Raw genomic sequence first — 21,371 nt, 5'->3', positions numbered from 1 at the left:
GCTTTGCTGAGCGACAGCCAGAAAGGACAGGGGAGAGCTTTGTACACTATTTACAAAATGCAAAAGTAATCAAGTTCGCGCCGCTCGCGCGCTAATGTCTAAGCATTGTCCGAAAATAAGTGCGCGCGAGCGGACACTGCGCACAATCACTTACAAAAGAAGTAAACTGTATGTACATAGCCGCGCGCACGTAGTGTCCTGTCTCGGACTAATCGCGCGCGCTTCACACTGCACTAGAGGCCGGGGTTGGGCGCCCGGCAGCGTATACCGTCCGAGGTAGCACCCACGAAACGTTCGTGTCACTGGCGAATGTCCGCGACAAGTCGAATCAGTCGATCACATTCTTACATACTCCGTCTATGAAGATACGGCCCCACTCCAGATAGCTGCCATTGATTCGCTTACTGCTGCGCCAAACGAAGACTATTTTTTGTACTTCCGTTCGATCGATGCCAGCCTTTCGCCAGCCCAACGCGATCAACAGCTCGCATTACTTCAGCGTTTCCATCGGTCCCTCGACTTCCTGCTCTCCTCGCTTGGCCGCACTTCCGTCGTCACTCACTGCATGAAAACCGCCTCGCATGCCCGGTGCCGCCAGCGTGCGTATCGCCTGTCAGCCCTTGAACGCAACGTAATTACCAAAGAAATGGATGGCATCCTTCAGCGTCCAGCCTTTCCACAGCCCCTGAGCTTCCCTCGTTGTTTTCGTGAGGAAGAAGGATGGATCCATCTGCTTTCGAGTTGATTAGCATCAACTACACAAGGTTACGCGAAAGCATGTGTATCCACTTCCCCATATTGATGTCGCCCTCAACTACCTGTGAGGCGCGCAATTCTTTTCCTCACTCCACCTGTGCACCCACTACTGGCAGGTAGTTGACCATGGCTGCTGCTGACCGGAAAAAGCCAGCTGTTGTTACGCTCGACGGCCTCTACGAATTTAGCGTTATGCCGTTTGGCGTGTGCAATGCGCCGGCCACATTCGAGCCCATGATTCAATTCAATTTTATTCATCATGTTTATGCTGAGTGGGCCGACAAAAAAAATCCAGAGGAAAGGCTGGACAGAGGTCGACGCACCCTACAGTGATTTACGCCAGCACCAGTATGGCATACAGCATGTGGCATACATTCATAACAGTACCACTGAGATACATGAACATGGAAATAAAACGCATGTGAGGACCCAGGGGAAATACAAATTTTAAGTACAAATCTCAGCGGCACGAAGTGCTCACGGTACCTAAGTCTACATCAATTTAGATGCCTTATTTAAAGAGATCCGGATCATGACAGGTATATAAATAGAAGAATAAGACTGGGGTGGAGCCCATATGGCAGGCTCTCTCAGATCATGAAAGGCAGTTTACCAATATACCTCTAGAGAAAATTGCACAACAGCTGTATCTTTCCGGTACCCACTTATGGGGCAGAAACATGGAGGCGAAAAGAAAGGCCTCAGCTTAAGTTAAGGAAACGCAGCGAGCTATGGAAAGAAAAATGATAGGTGTAACGTTAAGAGGTCGGAAGTGGGCGGAGTGGGTGAGGAAACAAACGGGGGGGTAATTACAACCTAGTCGAAAGCAAGAGGAAGAAATGAGCTTGGGCAGGGCATGTAATGAGAAGGGAATATAACCGCTGGTCCTTAAGGGTAACGGAGTGGATCCCAAGAGAAGGCAAGCGTTGCAGGGGGCGGCAGAAAGGTGGTTGGATGAGACTAAAAAGTCTGCGGGGATATGGCGGCTGGAACTGGCGATGGACAGAGTTAATTGGAGAGACATGGGAGAGGCCTTTGGCCTGCAGTGGGCGTAGTTAGGTTCATGATGATGATTTAATGAGCACGGAAGGGTGTAAGAAAGCTTTTGGCGACCATAATTCGAGTTCTCAGCACAAACCACGTGATACCAGTACGGGTAGCGTACTTCAGTTCTTTACTTTTTAAGTTCGACAGGTGCACCATAAGTGAATTATTTTGTCTAATACTTATTTTATACCGCCTTAAAATTATAGATTCAAAGACTTGTGGTAGGGGGTGATGCCAGCGATGCAAAAATCAGTGCAGTATGTTCACATCGTGAAGTATTAACAATATTTCGAACAATTTTCTTCTCAAGTAAATGCTACCGTTTAATGTTCATAAATGATGTGCCCCAGACCAAAATGCAATAGTTAGCAACAGAACAAAATAGTGCATTGTACAGTATCTGCTTAATATGCTTTGAAAAAAACTTGGACTTGTCCCTGACTTTTTCAACGTGTTCATCCCATGATAAATTTTCATTAAAAAGCACTCCTAGGCTTTTGACCGTAAGAACTATGCGAATAAATGAGGAACCCATATTTAGGCAAATATGTCAGACACCAGGATCCTTATTACGAGGCCTAAAAGTATAGCTTTGCTTTTTTCTATTTATGATCAGTGAGTTCGACTCAGACCATTCGAGAAGTTGGTGCGAACAATCTGTAGCTTGCTGTTCAAGATCTCGCGCATGTGCCGCTCGGAAGGATAGAGTGGTGTGATCTGCGTATATGACACAAGTTGGAAGTTTACCTATGCAGAATATGTCGTTGACATAAAGGAGGAAAAGAAGCGGTCCCAATATACCGCCTTGCGGCACACCAGAAGGCAGACGTATAAAATTTGATGACTTGTCCACTGTTACTAGTTGGACACGGCAACTAAGGTATGATGCAATCAGTTGATGAAATTTTCTGCGAAAACCATGGTGTTCGAGTTTCGCCAAAATTGTGTTGTGATTGAAGCGATCAAACGCTCTCGAAAAGTCGATAAAAATGCCGAGAGTGAAAAATTTTTTGTTCAAAAGTTCTTATTGGTTTAGAAGCGCAGTTTTTGTTGAAAAGTTTTTTCCTGAAACCATGCTGTTTATTCGTAAGTATGTTACATTTCTCGCGGAAACTGGACATTTGCTTGTACAATATTAAAAAAAAAAAACACTTCGAGAAACAGGGGAGGGTATATATTGGGCGATAAGTTGACAGGTTATTTTCGTCTCCACCTTTATGAACAACGGTAACTTTGGCAATCTGAAATCGTTAGGAGAACACTGCATGTTCGAGACATCAATTAAAAATGTGCTCTAAAACTGGGCTAATTACGTCGGCTACATATTTTATTGGTTGGAGTTTAAGATCGTCAATGTCTCATGACCTGCTGTTACGGAGAGCCAGAAGGCAAGTTTTGATTTCACTGGCGTTCGTTGGCATCAAGAATGCCGTATAAGAAACCCGCGAGTCGAGGCATTTGATATTCTTGGGGGCGTGGTTGCCACCTACCAGTGGCACGAGGAAATCATTAAATTTTTCTGCAAAAGCTTCCCACTGGCTCGTGTGTTATCAACCAAGACTTCAAGCATGCCGCTGGCGTTTCGACCTCTGTTCAAAACTTCATTTATTGTTTATCATACACGGTCACGCCATTTAATTACTTCTGGATTAAATTGTTTTTCTATATACTTTTGCTTTGTTTGGCGAAGAGAAGAAGCGACATGGTTTCGATACGCCTTAAAACGCGCTAGGTCATCGAGGGATCGGCTTTTGATAAAGCAGTTGCAAATATGAGTTTTTTTTTTTCATTGGAAGGCATTCTTTTGTTATCCAGAGTTTTCGGCGTTTTTTGTAAGTCCCAAGTGGAAAACCGGACACGGACAGACTTAAATGTATTAATGACAGCACCTCTTGATCAGTTTTGCTGAGCACGAGATGCCAGTCCACGCCTGCGAATTCTGCCCGAAAGGAATTTTATGTGGCCTGCTTTTTACGCGGGAGCTTGCGTTGTTTTGGGGAGTAAGGGAATCTACAAACATGAATATAGGATGGTCACTTATCTGGTCATTAATGACTCCTGAATGAAGACAGTCAACATTATAGTTACTAATGAAGACGTGCATTGCCGTCGCTACCTGCGGTCGTGTGAGTTTGTTTATGAGATTAGTAAATTGGTTGCAGTGCAGTAAGTAGTCGACCTGACGTTTCTTTGCCGATTGAGATATAAATTCTATGGTAATATCACCGCCTAAAACTAGATTAAGCTTTTTTTTCTGTGATCCATTGCAGATATTCGCCAAGAAAGCCGATGAAAATAGAAACGCTGGATTTAGGAGGCCGGTATATGACGGAGAAGACGCTACTTCCGTTTTTCGACGACAGTATTTCATAGTCCTCGTGGGTTATAAAGAAGTCGGTAAAGTGGTGCATTTGAAAGTTTTTTCCGTTGCTATCAGGACACCACCACCTCTTCTACCAGTACGGTTTGCACATGCGCATTGTAGTAGGACAGGTGCAAAGCTTTGTTACTACTTTTATAAAACGTTTCTGTAATCATTATTACGTGGAAACGAAAGGTGTGTGCAAAAAAATGCATCTAACTCATCGCCCTTGCCTCGCAAAGATTGTGCGTTAATATGAAAGAAGGACACAGCAACACAAAGGTCAGAGGACTGCACCAATGTGCACACTTTGGGGAGTTGTTTTACTGTTAGGTATCAGAAAAACTGTGACATATCTACGCTAACTTATCTAGATCTCGCTGGAAGGCCATACGCACAATAATAGACGACTCTGTTTTCCCAGCAAGTATGTCCCAATTTCGCATCCAAATAAATTTCCACTTCTGCACCTTCATCCACGCTACTGCAATGCCCAGCAATTTCTTGAGCACGGGACACAAGTGCTCATTCACACACACAGCATCCGAGCCACTGCAACGGAGGTCTTCAGCTGCGAGCTTTGTCTTTTAAGCGTTTGCGAGCGCAGTGTCACGTTTTGCTCGCGTTTTGAACTTTAAAACTACATTCGAGCTAGTCTTATTCTTTGTTTGAACACATTGGCAAACATCAACGTAACTTTCCAGTATTGGCTCTTCAATAATTTCGCCGATTTTTCGCAACATGTCCAGCAGGCTTTTATTTTTCTGTGCTGGAAGTCCCTTTTTCTCAATGTTCTTATTTCGGGAATACTGTTCCAGGCCTATGAGTCGTTGCTCAAGGTCAAAACATCGCTTCTTCACATTGAGATGACACTGAAGCATTTTCAGATTTCATTCCCTTATTTTCCTCTTCCAATGATGAAACCTTAGCGAGCATATCATGTTTGCTGCAGTCTTCAAGACTTTCAGTTAATTCTTTAGTCATTGCGCAAGTTACTTTCTAGCGAGTTCCGCCTAACTGCAATCTCTTTCCTAAATTCTTTTCTCAGCTCGTCTCGAAGTTTTTCAATATCAGTAGGCGTAGTAAATAAGGCACTAGGTAACTGGCACAAGCAGCAAAGAACACAGAGCGCCCTAAAAGGGATAGCAGTGACGGCAACAAAGCGTAACAAGAATGCGATAAATCTAACCTACAAGTAGGCTGCGGTGTAAGCAAAAGGTGCGACGTGCTCACAGTGCCGTCACTGCTTCCAAGAGGGGCCAAGTGCACAGGGTCTATTTATGCAGCCAAAAAGCCGGTAGAGGAGCTGGGGAAGGAGACCAGGGCGCAGGCGCAGAGAGTGGGCGTAGTCGGTATCTGGTGCAGTCTGCTTAGTGAGCTCAAGGCAACTGGGCTTCGAGGCAGCTGCACGGATGTCGGTAGAGCTGCTAGGCGAAGATTCAGATGTGCTACAAGAAGAGAGGCTGCGATGCAAGCAAAAGGTGCAATGTGCTCACTGTGCCGTCACTGCTGCCAAGAGGGGCCAAGCGGACATGGTCTTTTTATGCAGCCAAGAAGCTGGTAGAGGCGCTGGGGAAGGAGACCAGGGCGCAGGCGCAGACAGTGGGCGTAGTCGGTATCTGTTGCAGTCTGCTTCGTCAGAACGAGGCAACTGGGCTTCGAGGCAGCTGCACGGATGTCGGTAGAGCTGCTAGGCGAAGATTCAGATGTGCTACAAGAAGAGAGGCTGCGATGCAAGCAAAAGGTGCAATGTGCTCACTGTGCCGTCACTGCTGCCAAGAGGGGCCAAGCGGACATGGTCTTTTTATGCAGCCAAGAAGGTGGTAGAGGCGCTGGGGAAGGAGACCAGGGCGCAGGCGCAGAAAGTGGGAGTAGTCGGAATGTGGTCCAGTCTGCTTTCTCAGCTCGAGGGAACTGGGCTTCGAGGCAGCTGCACGGACGTCGGTACAGCTGCTATGCCAAGATACCGATGCGCTGTAACTAGACAGGTTGCGATGTAAGCAAAGGTGCGATGAGGTCACAGTGCCGTCACTGCTGCGAAGAGGGGCGAAGCGGGGAAGGTCTTTTTATGCACCCAAAAAGCCCGTAGAGGCGCTGGGGAAGGAGACCAGGGCGCAGGCGCATACAGTGGGCGTAGTCGGCAACTGGTGCCGTCTGATTCGTCAGCTCGAGGGAACTAAGCTTCGAGGCAGCTGCACGGACGTGGGTAGAGCTGCTAGACGAATATACAGATCTGCTGCAAGTAGACAGGTTTCGATGTAAGCAAAGGTGTGAATTGCTCACAGTTCCCTCACTGCTGCCAAAAGCGGCCAAGCGGGAGCGGCCAAGCGGGGAAGGTTTTTTTATGCAGCCAAGAAGTGTCAGAGTCGATGGTGAACGAGACCAGGGTGCAGGCGCCGACAGTGGGCGTAGTTGGTATCTGGCGCAGTCTGCTTTGTCAGCTCGAGCGAACTGGTCTTCGAGGCAGCTGCACGGACGCCGGTAGAGATGCTAGGCGAAGATGCAGATGTCCTAGAAGTAGGCAGGCTGCGATGCAAGCAAAAGGTGCGATGTGCTCACAGTGCCGTCACTGCTGCCAAGATGGACACAATTCGCAGCGGACCCAAGCGGCACACATGTCTGTTACTTGGAGGATGTGGTCGCCTTTTCTCGAGGCTGATCGTCCCACCTTGTCCGCCTCGAGCGTGTCTTGCAATGTTTGACCGACGTTGTCTTGGAGCTGGACTTGAAGAAGTGCTGCTTCGCATTTCGGTGGCTAACCATTTGGGTCGCGTCGTCTCTAGAGAAGGCGTCCTTTCCGATCCTGCAAAAATGCGTGGAGTTTCCGAGTTTCCTCGACCACCTCACTGAAAGAGCTGCGTGGTTTCATCCGCTTGTGCTCGTATTTTCGCCGCTTCGTGCGCGATTTCGCTTCCATCCTGTCTCCTCTGACTGAGCTGGTTGCCGGCGACCCCAGCCTCTAGTCTTCGACACCAGCCTGTGATGCGGCGTTCTCCACGCTTCGGTGCTGCTTGTTTCCTTTTTGATCATTGGCCTTTCCGACCCCAGCCAACATACTAAAATTCACACTGATGTCAGCGACGTGAGCCTCGACACGATCCTGGCATAACGGAAGCCTGGCTTCGCAAACATCTTGTTGCGTAGGCCAGCCACACTTTGACTAAAGCCAAGCGGAATAATCCTGTTACGGAAAAGCAATGCTTGGCGATCATTGGGGCTATTGGAAAGTTCCGACCTTAAATCTATGGTAGCACCCTCTCTGTCGTTACCGATCATCGTGCCCTTTGCTCGTTGTCCTGCCTCAATATCCCTGTGGCCGTCTTGCTCGTTGGGTGTTGCGCTTACACGAATACGACATTGAAGTAGTCTAGATATCGATCTTGCCGCAAACATTCTGATGCCGATGCGCTATCCCGCTCTCCTCTACCCTGTGGCTTCGGCTCCACATCTCTCGTAACCACTTAATCCTCTTCCCTTGATATTGTCGACATGCCATTTGAACAACACCAGAGCCCCTGGATCGCATCCCTCCTCGCTTTCCTGCCTACACCATCTATGCGTCCTTCGGGCCGGACTCTTCGCCGTCACGCCCGCCACTTTGGAATACGGGGCGCCTACTTTACACCCCCACTACCTTCCCGACAGGTACAAATGGCTCCTTGTCATTCCTCGGCACCTCTGTTCCAACACATGTCCCTGTTTCCACTCCGACCCTCAGTGTACTCACGCCGGTGTGGTGAAGAACTACACGCGCCTTCGACTTCGCTTCTACTGGCGGGGAGTGTACCGTTTTAACAGACAGTACGTTCGCTCCTGCCGGGAATCCCAATGCCATACAACCCCTCCTCGTCGTTCCATTCCTGCGATGCAACCCTTGCATTGTCCTACGCGCCTATTCCACCGGTTGTCATCGATCTGTACGGGCCCCTTTGCATCCCAACGGGTGGATACCGTTGGGTCATAGTGGCAGTAGATCACATCACCCGCTACGTCGAAACCCCATCGTTGCCACCCATGTATGCGCCAGACGTTGCATCTTTAATCCTGCATCACCTCGTTCAGCGCCATGGTTCCCCTAAGGAACTTCTGAGTGACCGCGGCCGTGTCTTCCTCACAGACACCATGGAAGTCCCACTTTTCAGAAAAAGCAGCCCAAAAAAGACGCGGACAAAGACGAGACGACTAGGACGGGTGCTGACGACGGTTTGTCGTCTCCTCTTTGTCCACGTCTTTCCTGCGCTGCTTTTTCTGAAAAATATGTACCAACAAACCCAACTCGCCGCATTAACTGTCGTAGTCCTACTTCGCCAGCGTTGCATCGTTCCCCGCTCTACAGCGGCCTATCACCCTCAAACCAATGGCATGATTGAACTTTTCAATCACACATATAGCGACATGATGACCATATATGTTGCCTCTGCTCACTCAAATCAGAACCGCATTTCCGCCTTTGTAACATGTGCTTACAATACTGCCGTACAGAGCACAACTGGCTTTTCACCCTCTTTTCTTCTTCACGGCCGTGAGCCTACCTTTACTACGGATACCGTGCTTCCGCATTGGCCGCCCTGACGTGTTCGAATCTCTGATCCTTTCTCAAGCAGCGACATATGCTGAAGAATGCCGCCAGCAGGCCCGCCTCTTCCAATGTAGGACCTGAATCGCCAGAAGCACCTTCGCGCCCCTACCAGTCCTCTTCCGTCCTATACCCCAGACTCGCTCGTGTTGCTTTGCGTTCCGTCAACCGGTACCGGTCTTTCCGCAAAACTCCTTTCAAAGCACCAAGACTCGTGCCGTGTTATCTGCCGGACCCTGAAGTGTACTACATGACTGAACCACATTCGCCGCCCCGGGAGGCGCGCCATCGTGGCCGTGAAACAGTGCGCGTCGACCGCCTCAAGCCGTAGTAATAAGTCGCCAGGATGCCTCCTTTTTCGCCGGGAGGTATTTGTCGCGTAGTAGCCACGCTCGCTCACTACGGTGAACTGTGTGTGTGTAAAAGACGACGACGATCCAGAGGTATGAAGCTGCTAGCCCACAGTCCGAACGCGTGGCCTGAATCTTTGCAACCTTTGAAAAGCAACCTAGATTCTGCTGAGCCACAGCCCCTCTTACATTCCCAACTCCTGGGGTAGACCTCCATCACTAAAACTACAGAAAACACACGGTGGGAAGCGGAAACAAATTTCCTCGTGAAAACAGAAGTTACAGTAGTTAAGAAGATTTTAACCGTCAATTCCTCGATTTGCTAATCTGATGGCCTCCGGTGCTGTGTTTAAAAGCTTTTTTCCATTGCTATGTGCATTAAGTTATTCTGCTTTCCGGTGGGAATATACCTGCGTGGGCAATAGTAAGCATTCCGTATATTTAGGGCAGCATACCCCGCCCCTAACTCGGAGCACGCTAGGGGAGAGCTTACTGCTGCAATATAGGGTTGAGTGTAGAAGATGACATATTAGAGTATGGCCATAACCAAAGCACCGCTGTACCGTATGAAACGCGAGCTGGTAGATGACATCGCCTGTACCGCAGTCTTGACACGAACGCTCGAATGCGGGGCTTCGACTGACATTGGCGTCGCTCAGCGCTGGCCGCCGGAAGATGGCGGCGGCCGATGAAAGCCGGTGGCCTGCTGCCACTTTAAAATGGTGGACCTTCCGGCCAACGCTCAGTGCCTATAATTAATCACAGCCACTCGTTCGAGCGGTGGTGGTTAGTCTACGGGCGGAGGTACATCTGGATAGTTGGTTTTGCCTCTAAAGTTTTGAGCGTAAGTGAAACCTAAGAGCTCATTTAGCAGAACGCCAGAGGAAAACCACTGAACCACCGGGACGTATATGAGACGTGTTAGATATACGGATAGAAATTGGAGAATATAAATCGCACGAATGCGATTGACATTCTGGGAGACTCAGTTCTCGTAGAGCAGGCATAATGATTTCGCCGCATTGTTAATTTCGGACGCATTACTGTATAGGGATGCGCCGCGGCCTCATGGCAACAGATAACGAAACGCCCTGAACAATTCCCCCAGATGCGTAGCGCTCAATAACGAATGCCTTGCAGACCCCACGTAGCATATAGGGGCTGACATCTCCACGTGTAGTCATAGACAAAAGTTTGCGGGATGTGGGTTTCGAATTTTTTTTTTCAAGCGATTGAGTAAACAAGGTCAACACAAAACATTGAAGCACACGGGAACAAGCGAGCTTTATCCTAAAAAATAAAAATAAATGCCAGCAAACTGACCACGCAGGGAACACAAAAATTATGTTCCGTAACTGCGTATCCCGCAAACTTTCGTCTATGACTGTATCTCTTGAAAGGGCGCATAAGCATCCAACAACGAATTCCAGTCGCTGGCAGACTGCAGACAGCATGCTGCTTCAGTTACGTACGGCATATGCTATGAGGAGTTTTAGCGTCCCGAAGATGCACACGGCCTATGAAATGCGGTGCACCGGATTAATCCGACCACTGGCGTTCCTGAACGGGCAGCGACGTCGCTCAGCTCACGGGTGTTCTTGCATTTCACCTCCATCGAAATGCAGCCTCGGCGGCACGGATTTCTCCTACGTCTTGTCCCTTGCCTGATGCGGCTACTAGCCGGCTAAGGTCTTGTAACGCGACTCTTTTGCCAGCCGCCATCTGGTAACGAACGCCCCAAAGTTAGCGCGATACCAGCGGCATTTTTTCCTTTGGAACATTGCCACAGCACTATAAGCTGGCACATAGTTGAAGCCTACACAGCGGAGACGAGATTCCTAGCTGCTCGCGGATGCTGCGGTTGTTGTTGTTGCCTTAGTGACATGGCCCATACCCACGACAGGGGATACGCCAAGGTGTCATTGAGAACGCCCAAAGGAAAAGGTACCCAGCTAATTATTTTCTTTTGATAATACATCAGAATAATTAAAGAGAAAAAAAAACAAAAACAATAAAAACGGGAGGGAGCATCAGAGAATTGAATACATGAAAATTCCTGCAAGATATTTTAAAAGCGGAAATTTTGGAGGCAATTAGCAAGAGAATCTACCGGCAGCTATTATGTAATTGTGGACGTATTCGCAAACGTGACGCAATCCAAAACCTCTGGCGCCAGCGCCAAAGGAGAAGCGGGACCGACAAAGTGAGTCCCAATTTTGTAATGGGAATTTCTAGATGCGTCCTTCTCTGATGTGCAAACCTCCGGATAGGGAGTAGGAACAAACCGCGCAAAGATTTGTGGGACTGAACCCGAATCTACACGAGTAAAGATTTAAGCGGGGGATCTTGCACTGCATGAGTAATCGCTAACTCACTCTGCCGGGATTTACACGCGCGAACCTTCCATGGGTACATGAGATGTTGGTAGTCAACGGTAGAGAGCAAGAGATCATTGCACATGGCGGGTATAAACTGAACATGCTGAATACGAGACATATTCCAAAAAGGATGACATAGAGACGCTACAGGCGAGGGGTGCATTGGGAGTTGATTTTGCCAAGAAGGTACTGCTTCATTTCTAAAAATATCGCACTGTGCTGGAATCCAAACGAAGCGCACCTCATTCACCCATTCAGGAATAAAAGACTAGCAGCGGCTCAAAATAGCGTCCCGTGTGGACTCCAGCGAAAACAAAACAGAGAGACAATCTGAGAGGAATATCACCTGGAAAACACTGGAGGGGATTTTCAAAGGAGCCAGCCCAAGAGCCGTAAACTCCGCTAGAAATATAGGAGTGCCATCCGGGTCTCGAACCAAAAAGCTCCAAGAGGGAGACTTTGAAAAATGATCAACCGCATCCTTCTGGCCGAAATGGACGATTTGTAGCAATCAGTGTGGTGCTTGAAATTGCCTAAATGGTAAAAGTGGAGACCAGTTAGTGCCCTGTCAGGCAGTTGCTTCGCATTAGGTAGAAAAATATAATCAAAAGCAATATCCGCAGGGGATGTTGCGTAACCAACTTTACGTACAAAATTAGGATCCAGACCAATGTTCGATAAAAGGTTCCGAGTAAAAATAACTTGAGGGAGGCGGAACCCCTGACAATGATCAGCGAGAAAGATGGCTAGGAGGGACAGCCACACCGGGAGCAGACTCAGAGGTACGGAGGAAAGCCCGAGCAAATAAAAGGTGTAAACGGGATTTAAGGTCGGGAATACGAGCCTGCAGGTGCAGATCTGCGATGGAAACTGGTCGAGGGAGACCTAGGCAGAGACGCATGCAGTGAGCGCCTTTCTAAAAGCACCAACGGATGAGGGTCGTATTTAGGGGCGCCAGAATAGGGCACGCAGCCAAATTCCAAAATGGGTCTCACATAGGCTTTCTGAAGAAGTAGGAGCGTGTCCCGGCTCGTGCGAAATTTCCTGTTACTTATTCGCAGTAGCCTAACAAGTGACCGCTCACCTCTCTCAACGTTAGCCTTGATGTGTGGCCGCCAATCCATGCCAGCATACTAAATAACGCCTAGGTACCTAAAAGATTCCACCTGGCGTATGTTGTCCGAGCGACAGTGTAACGATATACCGGGTGTTTCCGCGAACACTTTCAAAAAATTTTCCAAAATAGCCATTTTTGGGTAAAAATATAGCTTTTGTAGCATAGTATTAGTAGTGTTGGCGGGCATTAGAAAATCGGTTAAGCATCTTAACTATCAAGCTGGCTAATTCTTAATAATTAACTTTTTAAATAATAGTGTTAGGCGTGTAGTTGCATTTTGAGATTAGTAGCGGGTCGTTAGTAATAGCCATATCAGTTTACAGAATTTCGATAACGTGGTTAACCTCGCAGCTGTGGCTGGACAAAATTTGGCTTTTTCGACTAGTTACGTGCACTGCAGGTGTTGCTTTGCCTGCATGCTTTTGAAAGCTAATGTATTTTCGTACGATGCAGCAATAGTTTGTCGAGCAACACCGACGAGGGAGGGTAATCGCGTTTTAGAAATTCTGAAAACAGATATGGCTCTTACTCACGACCGGCTAGAAATGTCTGATTGCAACTAGGCACCCAAATCAACTAGTTAAAAAGTTACTTATTAAAAATTAGTTAACCAGCACACTACTTAAGATGATTAGCCAAGCCATATTTTTACCAAAGAAGCCGTATTTCTGAAAATTTTTGAAAGTGTTCGCTGAAACACTCTGTATATTAAGGCATGTTGCGTTGGAAAACTAGCACACTGCGTTTGTGTACATTTAATGTCAAGTAAATGCTATCCAGCCAAACCTCGAGTGCATTAAGGTAAGCCTGGAGAGAACGATATAAAGCATGAATGTCTGTTGCAAAGGCAAAGAAGGCTGTGTGGTCTGCGTAAACAAACTGTAACGTTAGGGTGTACAGGAATGTCGCACATCAGCATACTGAAATGAAGTGGCGAAAGCACAGCACCTTGTGGCACACCTCTAGTCTGGGCATAGGTGTCTGAAGGGAAGGAGCCGTCAGCACAAAAGAACTGCCGTCCTGCTAAAAATTCACGGAACCACGCTTAAATGTAGAACGGCGGGTGTAGTAATGACAATCTGGTGAGAAGGATCGAATGTTCAACACTGTCGTATGTTTTACCAGTGTAAAGCGTCACTAACGCTGAAACTTTGTTGTTGCGCATGGCAAGGAGGATTATGCTCTCTATACCGACATGGGCAGACCATACTGAGCCTCCGCGGCGAAAGCCAATCTGGGCTGGACACAATGCGTTCGTTTCTGAAACATGCTTTGATAGGCGGCTGTGGACAATTCTTTCCATTAACTTTAACAAATTGGATGTTGTAAACATAGGCCGAAGGTTATCAAGATCGAATCTTTTCTTTGGATCTTTTGAGAGTAATACTATTTTCGCCACCTTCGAGGCGTGCAGCAGCCATGCAGCTTCCAATGAAGCATTGACCATATCGAAGAGGTCTTGAGTGAGCTCTTCAGCTAAGATTTTCAACACACCGACCGTGACACCGTCCGAACCCGGAGCCGACGATTGTATCGAAGAAACTACAGCTAGTAGCTCTGATTTGTCAACCGCAACGTAGTCTGAGCAGGGGTAGGGGGCAAACAGAGGGACTCCACGCTGCTCCTGAAAATGAGATGCGAGCCCTTCTGCGATTCGCTCTCACACACCTTTCGCCTCATGTGGAGACAGCACAACCGAGCTTGTTAACTGCATGGCTGAGGAGTTGACTTCCGGTTCCGTAAAACGATACAAAGCCTTCCTATTGTTTGAGTTTGAGAGATACGTATTAAAATTCTGATAGTAGTCATCCTTTTCTGTTGCCATAGTTTTTCGAAACGAGGCCGAGAAAAATTTGTAGTTATCTAATTTTCAGGGCTGTGTTTATGCGAAAGGCTCCTCCATGCTGCTTTCCCTCGGCTGAAGGATGTCGCACACGCATCGTTCTATCCTATGGGGATGGTATTTTATTACAAAAAGCAAAGCGCACCATGACCTCTGAACTCTCCGTAGTCTTCAAAACTGAACACCCTCGCTGATCCCTGTCGTCCCTACATGAACAATGATCAGATGTAAGCGAGGCGCGCAAAGAAGATTTGTAGGCTGCAAGATTAACTAGTTTTCGGTCAGATGCATGATCTCGGAGCCGGCTCATTAAGAAGGTGAAAGTAATTGGCAAGTGGTCACTAGATGTACCACAGTGAACTGTGGACCACGCCCCTATGCCGATCCCTCCTGCTGCCAAGGACAAATCGAGAACTTAACGCGAATTTCTACGGATGAAGGTGATGACCCGACAATTGCAGCAACGAACTTCATTTTAGACATCAATGCCAATAACATCTGTCTATGTGAGCCAGTGCAGGTAGCCCACACAACGTGATGAGAGCTAAAGTCCGCTGCAATGATGACCCTATTAGAGTTTGCAAGTAAGCTCTCTAGAAAGTCTGTTCTGCGTGCTCCTCCTGGAAAATAGAGGTTAGCGACCGTGGCAGTGGTGCATTGCGGTAAAGTTAGATCTACAGCTAAATGTTCGCAGTCAGGAAGCATTACTTTTTTATTAATTGGTGCCCGGTGGCACAGTTTTTAAGAAATCAGGGTCACTAACCCGCTGCTCCTACATTTATGCCATCCGCTCGAAAAACATGAAACCTTTATAATGAAAATGACTTTGCAGAGTAGATCAAAGTTTCTTGTAAGATCACTATGTCTGGGTTATCAGAAGAAGATAAAATAAGTTTTAAATCTGGAAGAGAACATGCAATAGAGCAGTAATTTCTGTTTGGGAACCGTTACACCTGCCATGATTACTGTTCAAGAAAAGAAGCTATAACAGCACCTTGTAGGATATCAGACTTGAAGACACTTTAGAAGACCCTTTTTTAGTCTTGTCCTGGGGAACGGAGGACTTAGAGGGAGAGGTGGAAGCACGACGCTTCTGCGTAGGACAAGTCATTTCCACACCATTAGTGCGACCACTGTTGCGAGAAAGGCTGACGGGGATGCTGCCGACAGGCGGCACGTGAGACGGCACTTTGAGTAATGACGTGCCGTTTTAACATTCAGCGCAGGCTTGGAGTCAAGCTGATGCTGGTGGCACTGCAGTATGAGATTGAGAAACTGCATGACTCGCAATAGCAGCAGACAACCCTTGAGTGAAGCTGCTCAGCACACTTTTGAAACAGCTTTTTCGACGATTGACACGATTAAGGCAGAGAATGTGGCCTGGTGGTCAGGAGCAGAGGAGCGCACAAGGCTGGCGTAAGCGTGCTTTTTTTTTGCTGTTAAGGAGTGCTTGAGCGTCTGCTCGGCAGCAGCGATTCTGTAAAATTTAATTGCAACAAACCTTGCCCCTGTGACCGTTTTCCACAAGTGGCATCATCGGCGCTTTGGACGTTACTGCATGAGCAACAGCTTGGCTGACCAGCGGTGCAGCTTTCGGAAGAGTAGCCTTCACTACACATCCGGCTTCTAGTCGCCGACTTACAGGCTTCACCACAGTGTCCGAATCGCCAACAGTTGGCACATTGCAGAGGACGAGGATGCAGTGGGTACACGCGATAAACAATTTGTCAGATTTTCAACTCCAAGGGGCATGTGCGACCAGCAAAAGTTGTTTTAATTGACCCCGTAGCAACACGCACGCCAGCCACCTCGAGAGAGCAGCGGTATACAGAAATAACAAGCGCTCCGGCATTTTAGGGCCGCTCCGGGTACAACGCTTTAACGCACGCAAGCTGTTCTGGAAAGAAGGCTTTAACCGGAATAGAAATGAATGTATTACACTGGAGCAGATGGGACACATACTCAATGTCTCCAGATTTGCAAACAATACTAAGCCTTCCAAAAGGTCGCACTTCAGAGGTGTCTAGATAGTGATTCGTTAGACTCTTGGGTTGTTGCTGGATCGTTTTAGGATTCTTCATTTTCAGCATTCCGTCACCTATCGGCACAAGCGGCACCGGATTTGAATGGATACCATTCTTTCGAAATGAAATCAGAGACAAGCTTTCGACTGGCAGGCTGGCGAAGCAAGCTGCCGAACCCTCTCCCGAGGAGGTGAAAGACGTGCCTACAAACAGCGCCACGGCAAGCTTACATCACCCAAGTCAGCAGAGCTACGCCGAAACCTGGCCTAAAACCCCGAAACGTGGAATGGCCTTACCGGAAAGATATGCCTAGCGTCACCGGGGCGGGAGCAGGCAGGCGCCAGGGTTCTCTGGCAGGCAGGCGGGAAGGCAGCTGAGGCAAGGTTCAGGATGGCTCAGGTTCAGGACGGCCCAAGCTTCAAGACCGCGAGGCCGAGCCGTTGCCCGCTGACTGCGCGCGACCTCCGGAATCGCGTGACCGTCCTCCTCTTCGCTGCCCATGGATGCTGCCGCGTGCAGCGATATTTTTTTTAAGGCGATGCTTATTGCCTCAGGGCATCAAAGGCTATGTAATGATGGATGGCGAAGATGCTTAAATAAATGAAAATATGTTCGCTGATGTAATGATGTCGAGGAATGAACAATGATGTGGTCCCTGCATCCAAGCGGTATGCGAATCAGGATTGTTCGGCGAGAGACCCGCTGCCGCCAAGTGCCGAATTATTGTCTGCTTCAGCGCCAACAAAACCCACAGCAGGCGATGAAATTCGGCCTCAGTATTTCTACAGCGATTCCTTTTCTGCTATTAAAACTGCAGCTGTTCTATGTCGCTCTGTAGAATATAATTAGGGCGAGGCGAAACTGATATTACACTAAAAAAGAGCCGTGAATGATGCGATGCGTAAAAAGTGATCAAACGTAACGCTACAGTGATGCTGCTGATGATGATTGTAGTTAGCTGTTGAGATTCTAGGCGCACACAACGGACGTCTGGGGTTTAATTCAGACTACGTGGTGAGTAAATGCGCCCTCGCATTGGATGTAATGTTCGTGGAGGATAACCCACCAAAAAGAAAAAAAGGAATGTATAAGCAAGGAAGTGACAGTCTCATAGAGCCAATGGGGACGTTTTTTTTTCGAAGGCGATGGTGGCGGCACCTGGGAAAGGCGGTAAACGCAGTCAATCCAAAAATCCAATACGGCGGCGCGCGTTTAGGCGGCTGGTTGTGGCCGGTTGCTCGCGCGTTCCTGGTGCTGGCGGCCGCTAGCTCGATCCAAGCTTTGTAAATACGGGTGATTAACTGCTCCTGCGCTGCATTCACGCTTGATTTCCTAAGTACTTACGGAATCTGCTCCCTCGCTTTTGTATTTCGATATGTCTGTTGATGTAGCATGGTGTATGGTTGAGAGCAGCGCGACTCCTTAGCAGCTGCTTAGGGCGCTCGCTCCAGAACGAAAAGCGCCAATGATTTTGTACAAAGAACAGTTTATTAAAAGAACATCCGCAGTGACAAGCTATGTTCAAAAAGTGATTTTAGGCATCAGTGGCGTTCCAGTATCAGTAACAGGCATCCTAAAAATCAAAATTAAAAACGCCATTATGTAAACCTAGAAAACATGAGCGCACTGAGAATATATAGAGGATAAAAAAAAGTATCAAGGCAGGTAGAGTATACATAATCAAATGCTGGATGACTGAATATAGGCTTGTACACGACTTTGTAAGAGATTCAGTTAAATAGCAGGGAAGTAAAACAACTGACATGTATTGAAATGCATCAGTCTGTGGCTATGAATAAACACACGCAGAGAAAGACAGCGAAAATTTTCAACCTTTGACTCGCGCAGAAGAAATCGCAGTGCATTGGGCTAGCGACAACATATGCTGCAGTGCTACTGCTTGGTATAAAGTCTCAAAGAAAAGCTCACTGTATGACTCGACATGACGCCAATGACGCTGCTGCAGTGAGAATGTCGCCGACGTCGCCGTTTTCGCTTGCGCAGCTGTCCGGGTGTCGTCTGCATGTCGTCTGTTGCCGCGTTACCCGCGGCGTCATCCTCGCAACTAATTTCTTTGGTATCTTATATTTAATACCGATGGCTGGTTATAATTTAGTTCATAAGCATGTTTTTGTTATTGATAGTAGTAAAAAAATTTCACTTTTAGTAAGAATAACTGCTGCCGCGTTTACCGCCGATACCAGGATCGCGGCAATCGTTTAGACCGTGGCGGCACCCTCGGCGCGGACGCGCAACTTGCAATATGCCACAGGCTTGGTATGCCTGTAGCAAATGCACCCTCGTATTGGATGTAATGTTCGTGGAGGATAACCCACCAAAAAGAAAAACGGAATGCATAAAAAAAGCTCCAGCGCCAGTCCTGTTGTCTTGTGTTCGTCCTCGTATATTCGCGCTGCTTCTTTTTGTTATGCATTCTGACCCACAGGCCCAAATCAAGACTCTAGAAAAAGGAAATTTAGTTCTTTTCGCTTCTGACTGGCACGTGTCTCGGAGGACGCAATGAAACTCATATCGAGAAAACACGCAGCATGAAGGGCTGGGACGGAGCGAGAGTCGGCACGACGGCACACCAACTCGCTGTCTTGACATGATTGGAATTTATGCTGGAGCTTCAGGACGAGACAAAACATGGAGGGCAATGAGGCGCTCCGTCCCGTCATTCGTGCCTTGCGTCACCCTCGCACCTTTTAACCGCCAGAGGCGCGTAAGTTTGGTGCTTACAGAACTTGCGTTTACTGTTGGCGGAATTCCACTCAGGAGACATAAAGCCGTCGATAACCAACAGCAATCAAGCATGATCGGCCGTGGTGAAAAGGCCGTACATAGGTTCGTAAGAAAGCGATGCCGGGACTACAGCGTCAAAGGCAGTGCGTGGAATGTGCACTAGGCGTCGTTGGTTGTTAGATAGAGTGAAGTCAACCAGAGGCCACTCGAGGATCACATCAACCCCACTGTAAACTACGGGGATAGTGACGTCGCTGCGGAGGGGGGAAGCTGAACGCGAGAGAGAACACGACTGCAGTCTGAACTTTGGCTGGCAAGGACAGTGAGTCAAACATGAGTGAAAACTTTTCTCTGCAGTGTAAGTAAAGCTAGGAATCAAGACTTAGGGCATAATATTAGTAACGATAATGCAGTCACACGTTTTGTGACTATCGCGAACTGTTGCTCCGTCTCTGTTCCGGCTTCTTCATGCGTGGTGCTAGTGTACGCATACTTAAAAAAACTGTGCTTCGCTATTGAACGCGCTTCGGTGGGTCTGTATGCTCTTGCGAGCTCCTTCGGCTAATTGGCTCACTTATACAATAATAGCTCGCAAACTGCGATTAGTGGAGCCATTGATGGGCGGTCACACAAAGATCTCATGAACATTGTTGTAGTTACTGTCGTCACTTTCTTGTCCTTTCTGGAAGCATAATTTTTTAACATTCTTTTTCCCAGGAAGCGTGCTTATCAAAGCTAGCTTCCGCCACTGCAGGCGGAGGTTGAGCTCGATACCGACGCGATGCTCTTGGAATGTACTAATTCCGTTTGCATCGCTCGAAGTCGACACCTCTTCTTACCGCTTTGCGAAACTCGCAAACGGTAAAGCAGTGCACTGTACGAAATTTTGTGCAACTTTTGCCCGACGTATAGATTGTTGATCTAAGAGCGGCGAGAAGGGGGTATCAAGAGCCTACGTTCCCATGAGAAAAACACAGTTCTCTTCATGTTTCGACGTGGAGGTTCTGCCTGAGCAACACGTTCTTTTCGTATGATTCAAAGTTGTAGAAACAAACGCAAGGCTCAGCTGTGGGCGATTGCATATCGATCACTACTGCAAACCTCGTCATGGAAGCGCTAGAGAAAGAGTGCTGGAAAGCTTCACTCCGACGCCCAATGTCTTCTACAGGTATGACGACAGCTGGTTTTGAATTTTTGCGGAAAAAAGACTCGTTGTGGTGTACAGTGTTGGACCAAGCTTGGACCAAGAGTAAGGTTTGAGTTTGAGCAAGAAAACCGCTTTCCCTTCCTGGAGTGACAAGGCAACTGCCTCTCCTTCTCGGCATATAGAAAGCCTACGAACACCGCCCGATACTTGGATTTTATTTTGAAATCATCCGGTTGCGCACACAGCCTCCGTCGTCGCCTCGCTGACTAAACGGGCGACTTGAGTCTGCAAGGAGCAAGAAGACCTCCTGAATGACTTCAGAAGAGTGCGCCAGTAACTTTCAGCCAACGGTTATCCGAGCCACTTTGTAACGAAGATACAAGAGCAGGTTAGAAATCCAGCGACCACTGATCGTAGGACGTTTCGACGCGAGCAGGCATTTCATAGGTGCGTGGCACCTGGGAAGCGCTTTCTCTAGGATTTTAAGATCAGACTTGCGCGTGGCTCACGTGCCATCGAACAAGCTGTAGAACAAGCTAATGAAAGTCAAAGACCGCCTTGCTTTCTGATTCACTTGGCACGACGCGTTGGATCGTTCGATGACGCGCGCTCGCTTTCGGCGCCACTCTTTCTGTCAGCGCACTCGGCACTCTTCTGGGGACGTCGCTGCACCCGCCTCTCCGCCTCCGCCGATGCAGTGACACATTCACGAGGTTGTTGTCTCCAGACCCATCATGCGCTGAAACGTAGCTTTGCATCACCCTTTCGTCTAACCATCATTTGAAACACCCCTTAGTTTTTCGCGGAATTGTGTGCTAAGAGCTACATTTTCACATCTCTTTTCCTCCTCTCCATCTTTCACCCTCCTATCTTTTTTGTCACAGCTGTTCTGTTTTCCTTAATTACTTTTTCTTTTTTCCAGGCGGTGAGGGTTAAAGGTGCAGCAAAGAGGAATCTGAACTCGTCTTTTTAGCGCGGGAACTCTATCTACACGTTCCGAGCATTCTTAGAAACTTCGAATAATTG

At 47.9% G+C, this 21,371-nt stretch overlaps 1 protein-coding gene across 1 annotated transcript in view; it reads right to left on the bottom strand.

Moving 5' to 3' along the window:
* The window catches only part of LOC149350399 (uncharacterized), a 103,162-nt gene that overhangs the window by 4,981 nt on the left and 76,810 nt on the right, over window positions 1–21,371 (bottom strand). The window lies entirely within an intron of this gene.

This window comes from Amblyomma mixtum, chromosome 3 (genome assembly GCF_055824585.1).
Source record: "Amblyomma mixtum isolate Tamu chromosome 3, ASM5582458v1, whole genome shotgun sequence".
NCBI lineage: Eukaryota > Metazoa > Arthropoda > Arachnida > Ixodida > Ixodidae > Amblyomma > Amblyomma mixtum.
The sequence above is the reverse complement of the archived record's forward strand: the minus strand, read 5'-3'. Positions and strand labels throughout refer to the sequence as shown.